At 39.1% G+C, this 13,799-nt stretch overlaps 2 long non-coding RNA genes across 6 annotated transcripts; one reads left to right on the top strand and one right to left on the bottom strand.

The window, feature by feature from the left end:
• Window positions 1–105: 105 nt before the first annotated feature.
• Window positions 106–13,513, top strand: LOC133739645 (uncharacterized). 5 transcript variants are annotated; one of them, XR_009860719.1, is made up of 9 exons: window positions 108–759; window positions 894–1,020; window positions 1,133–1,247; window positions 1,351–1,503; window positions 2,138–2,277; window positions 11,742–11,813; window positions 11,976–12,104; window positions 12,546–12,706; window positions 13,135–13,513. It is a non-coding gene; the product is annotated as an uncharacterized LOC133739645 (long non-coding RNA). The 5 variants fall into 5 exon arrangements; XR_009860721.1 differs by having other exon boundaries at window positions 106–759; window positions 11,742–12,104; window positions 12,603–12,706; XR_009860717.1 differs by having other exon boundaries at window positions 11,742–12,104.
• On the bottom strand, window positions 2,271–11,730 carry LOC133739646 (uncharacterized). The gene is made up of 3 exons (XR_009860722.1): window positions 4,613–11,730; window positions 4,087–4,147; window positions 2,271–2,997 (listed from the first exon to the last, which is right to left on the bottom strand). It is a non-coding gene; the product is annotated as an uncharacterized LOC133739646 (long non-coding RNA).
• Window positions 13,514–13,799: the final 286 nt, after the last annotated feature.

Raw genomic sequence — 13,799 nt, forward strand, 5'->3', positions numbered from 1 at the left:
AATTGCACAGCGTAGCAAAATTTCAATTTAATGAAACCTATGTGGGTAAAGGCGGCAAATTTTCCCTCCCAACCTGCTTTGACATCATATACTCACACAACGGTGCTTTATTGATCTGTTGTTGGAGAAGCTTGAAACAAATTGAAGTCTCCCCACCAAACAACTTAATTGAATCCAATAGTCCCATTTACTCCCACCAAGCCCGGCAGCCACTTACTCCTTCCAAAATAGCAACCCATTTACTTCCTCAGTTCCTCTAACCAATACACATATGCCTACTGAATGTGTCGAAACCTCCGTCCTCACAAAACCAATTGCCTCTCTCCCTTCTCACAAAACGTGAAACCCTCTCTTCTCTATCACTGATTTACTCTCTCCTCTGTCCTCCGTCCTAGTCTTCTGGCAAACTCCTCTGCGAAATTGAAATGGGTTTGTTTGTAATTGCGAGTTTCTCTTAGATTTAGGGTTCTTAGGTTCCATTCTCTTAGATTGTTCATCTTCCTCTTCAGCGACATGGGAGATAGAGTGCCCCAGATCCATTTTCTCTATCTCCTCCTTGCCTTCAAACTAGGGTCAATTGAAGAGATGTTGAAGACGAAGGTGTCCGAGATGGCGGAGGCGAACGTGCTGTGCTACGCCGATGAGGCGGCGCTACGCTGGGCCTGTGACGAGAAGGTCCACGCCGCCAACATGCTCGCCAGCAAGCACTAAAGGGTTTCACTTTCCGCTTCCCAGATGCCCAAGTGTGATATCTGCCAGGTACGAGCTCGTTTCAGTAGCGAATAGGGTTTCCAAATCCCAATAGTGAAATCAAAATCAGAAATTGGGGGGTTTTTTTTTTCTTTTTTCTTTTTTCCCTTTACCCCTTAATGGGTAATGCTTTTCTTCTTCAGGGTGGTGATTGTGCTGAGAGCTTCAAGGAGTTCAGTGCCAATAACAAATAACATTAGGGACAACTTCAGAGTTATGCTTGAGATGAGTGTGGTTCTTATGTTTGGTGGGCAAATGAATATTGTCAAGGTTAGATCTCTCGGTAGCGATTATTACAAATTTCATTGTTATGTTACGTTATTTATTGTCTTCGAATGATTTTGAATAATGTGACGAAAGTGTGCGGTTGGTTGATTTTTAGGTGGGAAGAATGGCAGGCTGGGTTAGACGGGCATGGCAGTCCTCTGAAGATCAGCTCTCGTCTGTCACCAGTTTGGATGCTGTGGTCTTCGATCATTGCACATTTTCATCTTTAGGTTGGTGATGGAGGGACTAGCAGTGTTAAAAGGGTATATTGGATATTTGAATTTGAGTTTCATTTTGAATTGGGTTTATTTTTTTTATTTTGAGTGTGTGCAGTTTGACGGTGTTTGGGTTCACTGGGATTATTGGGGCTTTTGTTCTTCTGCCAATAAATTTTCTGGGGACCCAGCTGGAGGTGGATTTTTCGGATTTGCCTAACAAGTCTTTGGACTCGTTTAGTATTTCAAATATGGATGATGGCTCAAACTGGTATGTATTTGGTTCTTATGACATGGTGCTTGAAAATTGTGGGAAATACTGAGACAAAATTGCAATGTTGAAAACTAGATGTTGTAGTCTTTGATAGTTGCATTAGCTAGACTAGGTTGGGGGTCATTTGTAAGCTGACTGTTCAATGAAAGCCCAAAGAAAATCTCTGCAGCATTTTCCTTGCTAAACTTTGGTAGAGGTAGTCTTGGTGAACTTTGTCTTGTCGGCTTATGCTTCTTCCTTTCTTGATTGAACTTGTTTATAACCTAGCATTATATTTTTCTTCAATTGCTTGAGGCATCATACTCCAAGAGTCCAGAACCTTTTGACAACAAGCCACCACCACATGGAACAAAGAAAAGCTTTTATATTTAATTAAAAGCTTATATCATTCATCAATTGCTTCTAGTTTCACCCTTTGTAGAACAGCAACACGTTGATTGAACAACACTCATGCCTTTATATATTAGTTTTACCCATTTGTCTTATTCACCTTGATTAGATTTTCATGTTTAGACTAGAACGCCACCGCCAAAACTTTGCAATGTGGCACCTCTTTAGAAGTTACATGTTTTGGATTTTTTTTTTGTTGGCTTCTGTGCAATTATAGTGACAGAGCCTTTATGTGATGCAGGTACTTTCAAAATCAACTTCTCCTTATTATCTACAGATTGCAAAGAAACTTAATGGTGAGCAAAAAAGCTAGCTTTGGTTTCGACTTGGCTACAGACATGACGGTTGATGCTTTTGCAGCATCATACTTCAACACATTTGGTAAAGCTCTGTAATACTCTTAATCAATCTTATTCTTTATTAGTGTTCTTTTAATGCTTATAATAGTGTAAACCTATTGATGCTTACTACTTTTTTGGATAAGTCAGTGCTTCACAATAACACAATATTCTATGTTATTTCTATTATGTTGTGTTTGATAATACAACTAGTTTAGATTTTCACTCACTAAGATATAGTAATTGTATAATAAACCAAAACTTTATCAGATAACAACAAATCTTTTCTCTATGTTATACTTAATTGGACTTAATTGTTGAAGCACGCTCATACTAGGCCTATTTGATTAAAATGGTCATAATCGAATTGAACTTATTTGTATTTGGAACTTTTGACAGGACCCGCCCCAGATTTCACCCTGAAATCCGAAGTGGCCCTGCGGGGCCCACTTTAGAAGAGATTCTACCAAAAATTTGGCGGAACTTCCCCTAAAAGTAGGCAACCCAAAACCTGTAGGAAAACATTTACACTTCTAAATCATCCATCCTTAATCTCCTGGAGCCATCTGCTCCCCAAATCACAACTCCAATTTCACAAATATCAGTCTCAACTCAAAAACAATATTAATCCCATAGGTTATCAGAGCAATACTAATCCACTAGGTAACAAAGAAAACAGAAATAGAATGAGTACGCGGAAGCAATGCTGTTGGCTATGCCTCGACTCCATGTACGCCCGACCTCAACTAATTTCGCCTGCAAACTGGGCATTTGAAACCGAAGGGCCCAGGGGAAAGTACATAAAAACGTTAGCGTGAGTGGACAAAAATAAACAAATATAAACCAAATGGATTTTATACTTTCCCACATTTTTCGATATATATAAAATCCGGATGCATGCAACATTTATAAAACACTTAAGAAAATAATCCGAAAAACATTGAACTCCAGAAAACCGACTAGCCCCGCTAGTCACGACAGTAGAGTAAAAGATTGAAATTTCAAAACTCGAAAATATAAGTCCAGCCCCGCTGGTTAAGGAAACTCAGACTAGTCCCCGCTAGTCAAATAGTATAAATAGGGGAAGATGATAGCCATACGAATAAGCCACGCAGGCTTGGTTGGGTGATAGCCTCCCAGGCTAAAGAACTCCCATAACTCCCGTAATATACCCTTACGCCACTAAGTGTAGCGATAGGATACTGGGCTACAGAATTACTGTCACAGAGACAGTAACCTGCGCCACAAAGGCGGAAGGGCTACGGTGATCCCATCACCGCGCCACAAAGGCGGAAAATCAATGCTAGCATGATAAAATCACCCCTCAGTATGGCACAGGGAAACATAACCGAAAATCCTGTAAATCCAAAATACATAAGGCTTCCCCCATCTCTCGTAATCCCTGTAAACCGAAACAAAACAAATTCTAAAATCATCATCAAGGCATTCCCAATGCCAAAATCGAAAGTCGATAAATAAATAGGAAAGATCAGTAAATCAACGGCGTGTCCCACACGCCAAAATATTCTCGGGTCAATAATGAATAAGCAAGGAAGTTCAATAATGAACTAATATTCCACTTTAAAATAAATACCATAGAAAATACTTTGTTGAAAAACAACATAAATCATCATTTCGAATCCGGGCATAACAAAATTAATATCCGAAAATCACAACTGGAATAATTTATAATCACTTCATGAAACTCATCAATGAAAGTAATTCCTTGAGATAAATCGAAATCAAAATCCGAAAACAATTATATGCTCAAAATGTAATACGATAAATAATTAGAGCATTACTATAAGAAATAAATGCATGCATCATTATTTAAAAACAAAAGTCCACTCACAGTACTATTGGGCGACCATGTAAACGAGTTCCTTCATCTAGCCGTAGCTCGCAACATCGTCCTGTACACAAGTACATTTCCATAAACGACAATCCGAATAAATAATTACGAACCTAAACGAAACCCGAAAATCCCTATCTCCATTACTTCTCAAATTCCACCCAAATCTCTTCCACAACACCAATTCCTCAATTTACATAATCCACAATGAAAATGAGGGAAATCCGACGGCCGGATTTCCCACAATTCAATCACAAAACTTCGAACTTCGGAAATTCACAATTAATTCCAAACTCCTCCAAAAATTACCAAACTTCACATACAATCTCTATGATAATTATAGAATTCAACTAGCCAGAAATTGAAATTAAAAAGCTACCCTAGCCGCCGCTACCGCCGCCCACAGTGGCGGCGCCACCGCCACCGCCACCAGCTCCGATGGCCACCAAACTTTGGCAGCAGCACCTACTCAACGGACCCAATAATTCTTTCAACTGTAACTAAGTTAGAAAATGAGCGGAAGTACCTCAACAATTAAGGAGAAGCTTGAACTCAAACTGTGAATAGTGACCGTAATCTTCCAATCGTCGATTCTTCCTCTACACTGCAAATCGTTGCAAAATATTTGGGGAGCATCATCTACATCGCAAGCCGCTTCCAAATGATTATGGTTCGTCGTCGGAGGTGGCCGGAATAGGAAGAAATCGGCGTTGACTCAAACTGCTACAGTAAACTTCTAAGGCTTGATGCGTCGTTTTTTGGCCAAGCCGCCGTGAGCCACCACCGCCAGCGCCAAGAGGAAGTCGAGACGAGTCCGTAGCCACCGGTTTCACGCTTTTTGGTGGCCGGAAAGAGAAAGCAACCGGAGTTGCAGAGGAGAGAAAGAGAGAGCGACAGCTCGGGGAGACGAAGAAGAAAACGGGGGGAAAGGGGGAGAGAGAAAAGAGTTACCGGCCATAGTAAAAAATTTCAAATATATACTAACTACCAATGAACAGTAACTTTACTATTTCGCTTATAACTTTCGCATGCGAGCTCCGATTTTTACATACCACATATGCACGCGCTCGGTTTAACGTCCCCTACAACTTCCATGAAGAACATTTTCTCAAATTTTGACCCGAACAAAAAGTAGACTTTTAGGGCCACTAAAAGTACTAAACCGAAAGTAAAAGTGAAAGTAAAGGTCGTTTACCGTCCAAATGACTAGTAAACGGGTGAATTTGGGTTCGGGACGTTACAATCTCCCCTTCTTATAAAAATTTCGCCCTCGAAATTTCATGCTGGTTAGAAAGAAAGAACACACCAATTGATTCAAAATACCACAATCTCAAAACTTACCAACTCTAACTTAGATTAAGCTTTCCTTTTCGCAACCTCAAATCAACAACCACAGAAACTCTTATGATCCCCACTACAAAAGTAATGAAGACATGCCTATAATCCAAAATTATCAACGTCCAAAGTCGATTCACTTGTCTTGTTAAACCATGTAGCACCATAAACTCGCAAGTACATGAATTCCGGTGTAAAAGAAAATTCATTTCAATGGTTAGCTCAGATAACACATGGTATTAACGTCACAAATCACCCTGTTAAAATTATAGCATTCATAACTTTCTCACAAAAGTCGCTTAGTGAAAATCCAACCCATTTACCAACAACATTGTGATAACCATGCCACAAGATGGTCACTGCTAATCAACAATTCCAAAAGACATCACTTCCTTAGCTACCACAAGACAGCACTTCCTTGTTTGTGCATAAGTTCCTAATCGAATGTCGCTCACGTAAAGGTCCCATAGTTGTCAAACATACAAAGGTCGACCTCAAACGAACCTATAAGTTCTTAATCAAGTAGATTATGGGGCCACTACACTTCCCCTGCACTACTCTAATATCTGACTAAAATCATTAGTCCAGCCTTGAGATGACGTTCCGAGCCGACTAAGAAAACTCATTTGATAGCTACCTTACTGGCCACACATATAACACCTCACTCAAAAACTTTTATAAATACGATAATGTGGAAAAACTTTTCTAAATCAAATGTGTCACAAGAAATTTACTATTTACAAATGTCTCCGATCAAAACTGCTAATAATTCTTACAAGTTAGTACTCGCTTAACTACCATGTCATGTACCACATCCTCAAAAATCCAGTGCAAGCAAGAATTATAACTACTAACTCTACTCCAGCTCAACGAATCATATCCGGAAGAAGATGCATCACACTCAAGTTGTTCTTAGCCGAAGCTACACTTCTTTAATAGTCATAGATCTAAAATCTGGTTGAATCCATGTCGTTCTCGTTGATCTCTGTTGCCCCAATTGATATTCTTAATCCATATACCAATGTAATTCTCACAACCGAAAACACCACTATCCGTATTATTAAATACTTGATTGGAATTCTGATCAAACTCAAATAAAATAACTTCCTTAGATAATTAGAAAAACTCTCTCTCATAACTGCTCCACCAGTCCCAAGTAGAACATTTCCAACCATCTGTCCGACATCACCTCATAACAATTCTACTACAGGTATGACATTATAGAAAAGTTCTAAATTCTGTATGTGTCAAATCCTTTAATGGACACATACCTCTAATGGACTATGATGCATCAAACAACACTAGAAATTGTTCCAAATCTGATCCAAAATCTGACCAACAGGAAAAGAAATTCAACATTTGAAATGAAAAAAAATCCTCAAGCTGGAATCTAGTCAGAGACCACAATCCCAATAAAATTCACAGCATCCCTTGTTGACTCAACAGTTCTAAAGTATAGATATGCCCTCAAGCATTACCGAAAAGTCTTATCCACTACTAAGCAAAAATTTGCAAAAACTCTTTTACTCAATACAACCTGGAGAGAAAGTCGAATAAGAGCCCAAATGGAAAAGCTCAAAGTCAAATAATTAAACAAGTAACACTTTGCGTACCACAGAAACAAAAATCTAACTCCCAAGACAAGAAAATGAGATATCAAAGAAGTTCATTATCTGATGTTACAAGAATCACCAAATATCAGTCATGTCAAACAACGTTGAACTTGCAAGTACTAGAATATAGTCAACTCTTCTTATTTAACTTAAGGCCAATGCTGATAAAGGACGACGGTCCTTACCGAAAAGAGGATAAGATAGCCACAAATCCGCTCCTCGATCGACGCTTAACTTATAAAATTTCAGCTATAACAAGAATCCATTACGTATATTCGATTCAGGCAATAATCAATCCCCCAAGGTAGCTAACACAATTCACAAGATCTTTCCTGAACAATCCTTTATATAAATCACAGGACACCCGTCCAATATCTTGTAGCACACTAAGCGATATCCGGATCCGAACGTGGTCCCACTACAATAATGATCCAATTTCCTCAAAGTAATCATCACTGAAGTACATCACTTAAAAACATGCTACAATACCTTCCACCCAAAATATCAAGAGTCCTGGTGAAACCTTGACTTAAAATATTTCCGGATCCAACTGAAAACTTATTTCCTTAAAGTTATTCCACCAACCGTTAATATCATATCACAACCCATCCGTCAGGCAAAACTTCCACCAAGAGCCTATCACAATTCAACCTTCAAGGCTCCATGATTCAAAACTCGAATCAGATTCCGTATCACATAGTAATTCCGTTCGAACTTCTATGGACACCCAACAAGGTCATTACCGCTATTCCCCAATCTTATGTGTAACTGTTTCACTCAAAAGTGGATAACCACGGACACCCATTTATATAATATCACATACGAAGAGTTGATTCCAACTCTCCCAATTATTTACCGACCAAAACAGTAACTCTATTATAAAACCTTAAGCATTCTACCGATTCTAGAACTTCAAGCACATAACTATAAAAACCCACTCATGTTCATCTCCCTACTCGATACCATCCAAGACTCAGGTAGACAAAACTATAAGTTGTGGTATCTAAAGTCAATTTCTTTTATTCCGAGCAAAACTATGCTCATACACCCTGGTTAGGTCAACGACCCAAATCGACAATTTTTAAAAAAAATTTCATTCTATTTAAAATTCTCATTTACTGTTATCTCTTCCCACTTACCAACATCAGTGACCATAGCCACTTGAAAACACAGCCTCTAGACATAACAACCCAGGACATCTCTTCAATTTTCTCTGTTGTCTACCAAAGGTGATGCGTACATGACGCCGACATAAGGTGTCCAATTGAAATACATTCCAATGTGAATTTTCTATAAATGATTTCCAACAATGAGATTCACAAAGAATCTCCATCGAATTCCAGTAATATTCCTCATGCCGTTTACAGGGCCGATCGTATCAAGTAACACATTCTTCAAAACTCAATTCAAGGTAAGAACCATCATTACTACTAATTCCAATTCTAACAACAATCCTGATTCTGAATTAATTATAGTACTCAGCGACAGCCCAAAACAATGGTCGCTCATCTCTAACCATCGGGTACAAAATAAAACTCCCATCTCGCACCTTAACCATGCCCCAACAACTTGTCGGCATCGAGGAAGGGATAATCATAACATTTCCTCGAATCACATTTCATAGCACAACTCGAATCTGTAGAGTAGCCTTACTCTACCAATACCAGGGAAAGGTGCATATGTAAGGAGACCAATACGCAGCGGAATCCCTAAGAGGTCGGCGTACAAGAGGCATAGCACCAGAAGAAAACCAACTAGCTTTGTACCTTACACACTTGATGGATACCACAGCACCGAAGAGTACACGATGGGGAACCGCTGCAGTCGGGCCATCACTCGAGAGGTACTGGGCAACACCAAGCATATAAGGTAACAGAATAGAAACGAGTCTACAGAACCTAACAACCTAATGCTCTGATACCAACTGACAGGACCCGCCCCAGATTTCACCCTGAAATCCGAAGTGGCCCTGCGGGGCCCACTTTAGAAGAGATTCTACCAAAAATTTGGCGGAACTTCCCCTAAAAGTAGGCAACCCAAAACCTGTAGGAAAACATTTACACTTCTAAATCATCCATCCTTAATCTCCTGGAGCCATCTGCTCCCCAAATCACAACTCCAATTTCACAAATATCAGTCTCAACTCAAAAACAATATTAATCCCATAGGTTATCAGAGCAATACTAATCCACTAGGTAACAAAGAAAACAGAAATAGAATGAGTACGCGGAAGCAATGCTGTTGGCTATGCCTCGACTCCATGTACGCCCGACCTCAACTAATTTCGCCTGCAAACTGGGCATTTGAAACCGAAGGGCCCAGGGGAAAGTACATAAAAACGTTAGCGTGAGTGGACAAAAATAAACAAATATAAACCAAATGGATTTTATACTTTCCCACATTTTTCGATATATATAAAATCCGGATGCATGCAACATTTATAAAACACTTAAGAAAATAATCCGAAAAACATTGAACTCCAGAAAACCGACTAGCCCCGCTAGTCACGACAGTAGAGTAAAAGATTGAAATTTCAAAACTCGAAAATATAAGTCCAGCCCCGCTGGTTAAGGAAACTCAGACTAGTCCCCGCTAGTCAAATAGTATAAATAGGGGAAGATGATAGCCATACGAATAAGCCACGCATGCTTGGTTGGGTGATAGCCTCCCAGGCTAAAGAACTCCCATAACTCCCGTAATATACCCTTACGCCACTAAGTGTAGCGATAGGATACTGGGCTACAGAATTATTGTCACAGAGACAGTAACCTGCGCCACAAAGGCGGAAGGGCTACGGTGATCCCATCACCGCGCCACAAAGGCGGAAAATCAATGCTAGCATGATAAAATCACCCCTCAGTATGGCACAGGGAAACATAACCGAAAATCCTGTAAATCCAAAATACATAAGGCTTCCCCCATCTCTCGTAATCCCCGTAAACCGAAACAAAACAAATTCTAAAATCATCATCAAGGCATTCCCAATGCCAAAATCGAAAGTCGATAAATAAATAGGAAAGATCAGTAAATCAACGGCGTGTCCCACACGCCAAAATATTCTCGGGTCAATAATGAATAAGCAAGGAAGTTCAATAATGAACTAATATTCCACTTTAAAATAAATACCATAGAAAATACTTTGTTGAAAAACAACATAAATCATCATTTCGAATCCGGGCATAACAAAATTAATATCCGAAAATCACAACTGGAATAATTTATAATCACTTCATGAAACTCATCAATGAAAGTAATTCCTTGAGATAAATCGAAATCAAAATCCGAAAACAATTATATGCTCAAAATGTAATACGATAAATAATTAGAGCATTACTATAAGAAATAAATGCATGCATCATTATTTAAAAACAAAAGTCCACTCACAGTACTATTGGGCGACCATGTAAACGAGTTCCTTCATCTAGCCGTAGCTCGCAACATCGTCCTGTACACAAGTACATTTCCATAAACGACAATCCGAATAAATAATTACGAACCTAAACGAAACCCGAAAATCCCTATCTCCATTACTTCTCAAATTCCACCCAAATCTCTTCCACAACACCAATTCCTCAATTTACATAATCCACAATGAAAATGAGGGAAATCCGACGGCCGGATTTCCCACAATTCAATCACAAAACTTCGAACTTCGGAAATTCACAATTAATTCCAAACTCCTCCAAAAATTACCAAACTTCACATACAATCTCTATGATAATTATAGAATTCAACTAGCCAGAAATTGAAATTAAAAAGCTACCCTAGCCGCCGCTACCGCCGCCCACAGTGGCGGCGCCACCGCCACCGCCACCAGCTCCGATGGCCACCAAACTTTGGCAGCAGCACCTACTCAACGGACCCAATAATTCTTTCAACTGTAACTAAGTTAGAAAATGAGCGGAAGTACCTCAACAATTAAGGAGAAGCTTGAACTCAAACTGTGAATAGTGACCGTAATCTTCCAATCGTCGATTCTTCCTCTACACTGCAAATCGTTGCAAAATATTTGGGGAGCATCATCTACATCGCAAGCCGCTTCCAAATGATTATGGTTCGTCGTCGGAGGTGGCCGGAATAGGAAGAAATCGGCGTTGACTCAAACTGCTACAGTAAACTTCTAAGGCTTGATGCGTCGTTTTTTGGCCAAGCCGCCGTGAGCCACCACCGCCAGCGCCAAGAGGAAGTCGAGACGAGTCCGTAGCCACCGGTTTCACGCTTTTTGGTGGCCGGAAAGAGAAAGCAACCGGAGTTGCAGAGGAGAGAAAGAGAGAGCGACAGCTCGGGGAGACGAAGAAGAAAACGGGGGGAAAGGGGGAGAGAGAAAAGAGTTACCGGCCATAGTAAAAAATTTCAAATATATACTAACTACCAATGAACAGTAACTTTACTATTTCGCTTATAACTTTCGCATGCGAGCTCCGATTTTTACATACCACATATGCACGCGCTCGGTTTAACGTCCCCTACAACTTCCATGAAGAACATTTTCTCAAATTTTGACCCGAACAAAAAGTAGACTTTTAGGGCCACTAAAAGTACTAAACCGAAAGTAAAAGTGAAAGTAAAGGTCGTTTACCGTCCAAATGACTAGTAAACGGGTGAATTTGGGTTCGGGACGTTACAACTTTTGTCTTTTATTCTCTCTCTAGTTTTTTATGTAACTTTCATGTGTTAAGTGGCTAACAATGGTATCTTGTGATGTAGTTGAGCAACACAATGGATCCAAAGGATCTTGTTAAACTCATTGTTAACTTTCATGTTACGTGGCTAACAATGGTATCTTCTAATTCATCTAATGTTGTTTTCTTGATAGAAAGGTTGCTAAATGATAGATTAAATTTGTATATCAATTCCTTCATTTTCCATGTCCCTTTTCCTATGCATGTTATCTTTCCAATATATTTTCTAACTTGGTGTTTATGAGTATCCCTGCTTCAGCTGGGACTTGCAATGCTATTCTGGTTATAAACCATCTGAGTTGCAAGATTGTGTCCTTGCCCTTCATGACTTGCGGCTGAATAAATAAGGAAGCAATTTGCGAGCAGTTACACACACACACAAGCAAAGGTAATATAGTTTTATGTTCAGTTAATTTGCATCTTGAAACTGTCCGATGCAAATTTGTTGATATTATGAGTTCCACTTCCAAAAGGGCTTATATATTGTAAATGGCTGGAAATTACAGTACCTATGTAAGTTGTCTGTGCATTTCTAGAAATACACTACGGGTCCATATTGAAATTAACTCGAGAGTTTTAGGAAATGTCATGCTGCTTTTCACTAATATTTATCTGCTCTTGATCATTTGCCATTTTTTGGACAGTTTATAAGTGCGTAGCAACATTGCCTTCACACACTGAGATTCCTGTACTTCAGTTTAAGCATCATATTGATTTCTCAGCAATCAAAATTGCTTCTTTTTTTAATAAAGAAATTCTTTGTTTCTGAGTTTGAAAAAGTCATCCAGTGAATGTAATTATAATTTGGTTTCTTTTGTTGTCTTTATAGCTGTTAGTGGCTTGTAAAGCTCATGTTGTGGAGACTCTAGTTTTGATTGGTTGTTAGGTTCGTCATCAGCAAGGTCATCAAATCCCTTATTTTGGACATTGTTGGCGAACTGAGGAAGCGTAGAGACAAAGAAAGCATATAGATGAAGAAGGGATTGAAAGGTTTGTTTTTTGACTCAATTGGCTTATCATCATTTGCAGCTGTTCAGCTCTGCTCTTCAATTTATTCTCATTAGGGCTTGATTTTTTTTTTTAAAAAATTCACTTATCCTTTTTTAACTAGACTGTTGCTTTTTGCCATCATTATATTGATAGAGTAAAAACGTACTGCATGATAGATTCACTTATCTTTTCTTAACTAGACTATTGTTCTTTCTTTGAAGGATTGTCTCTGCGCTTAAATGACAGCATCTTAAATACTAATGAGCTATTCAAATGGCATATATGACAGCAGCCAAAATGATTATGCATCACCACTTCTCTCTTTTCATTCTGCATAAGTTATTGCTGAATATATTGCCTTTCCTTCAATTTTCTGGTCTTTTTTCCTGGTCATTTATGTTGCTTATGTCTTTGTTAACATTTTTCAGGTTTTCAACAGTCTTCAATTATGACAGTGAGGACTGGGAAGGAAGACATTAGAACCATAACCAAGGATGTCCACCCTGCGGCAATGATCCAAAGCTCGAGAAGCAACGTAAATGAGTTTTGGAGTGGGATCTTAGAGCTCGAGAAGCAAGTACCATGGATTACCTCCTTTCAGCATATGAGCTACCAAGTTTGATTCATGGGTCTAGCTAGCAGCTAGGAATAATGCTTTTGATTCATGTGTAGGTAGCAGCTAGGAATGCTTTCTTGTTTGGTGTATTATCTAATAACTTGAATGTTTGGAAGTTTGAAAAATGCCACTTATATGATATGGATTAGTGTGGTTTTATGTGGTAATATGGAGCATTATTTTTGAAAAGATATTCCAGGTATGAAATACATAATGAACAAACAACAGCTCAAAACAATGTTGTGAGAACCAAGCTCAGACAACAAACCTAATGTTGCTCACACAATATATGGTTGATAAAAGAATTTGTTGTGTGAACTAACAACCAACAACAGAAAATAACAAAATTCTGTTGTGTGAGATGAATCTCAGACAACAGCTAAATTTCATTTTCTGTTGTCTGAATGGCCATGTCAATGCCGAGGCATCCCCGCGCATGCCATGCCAGGCACATGCCTGGCAGAATTCGCACAACAG

The sequence above is a fragment of the Rosa rugosa genome, chromosome 3 (assembly GCF_958449725.1).
Source record: "Rosa rugosa chromosome 3, drRosRugo1.1, whole genome shotgun sequence".
Classification (NCBI taxonomy): domain Eukaryota; kingdom Viridiplantae; phylum Streptophyta; class Magnoliopsida; order Rosales; family Rosaceae; genus Rosa; species Rosa rugosa.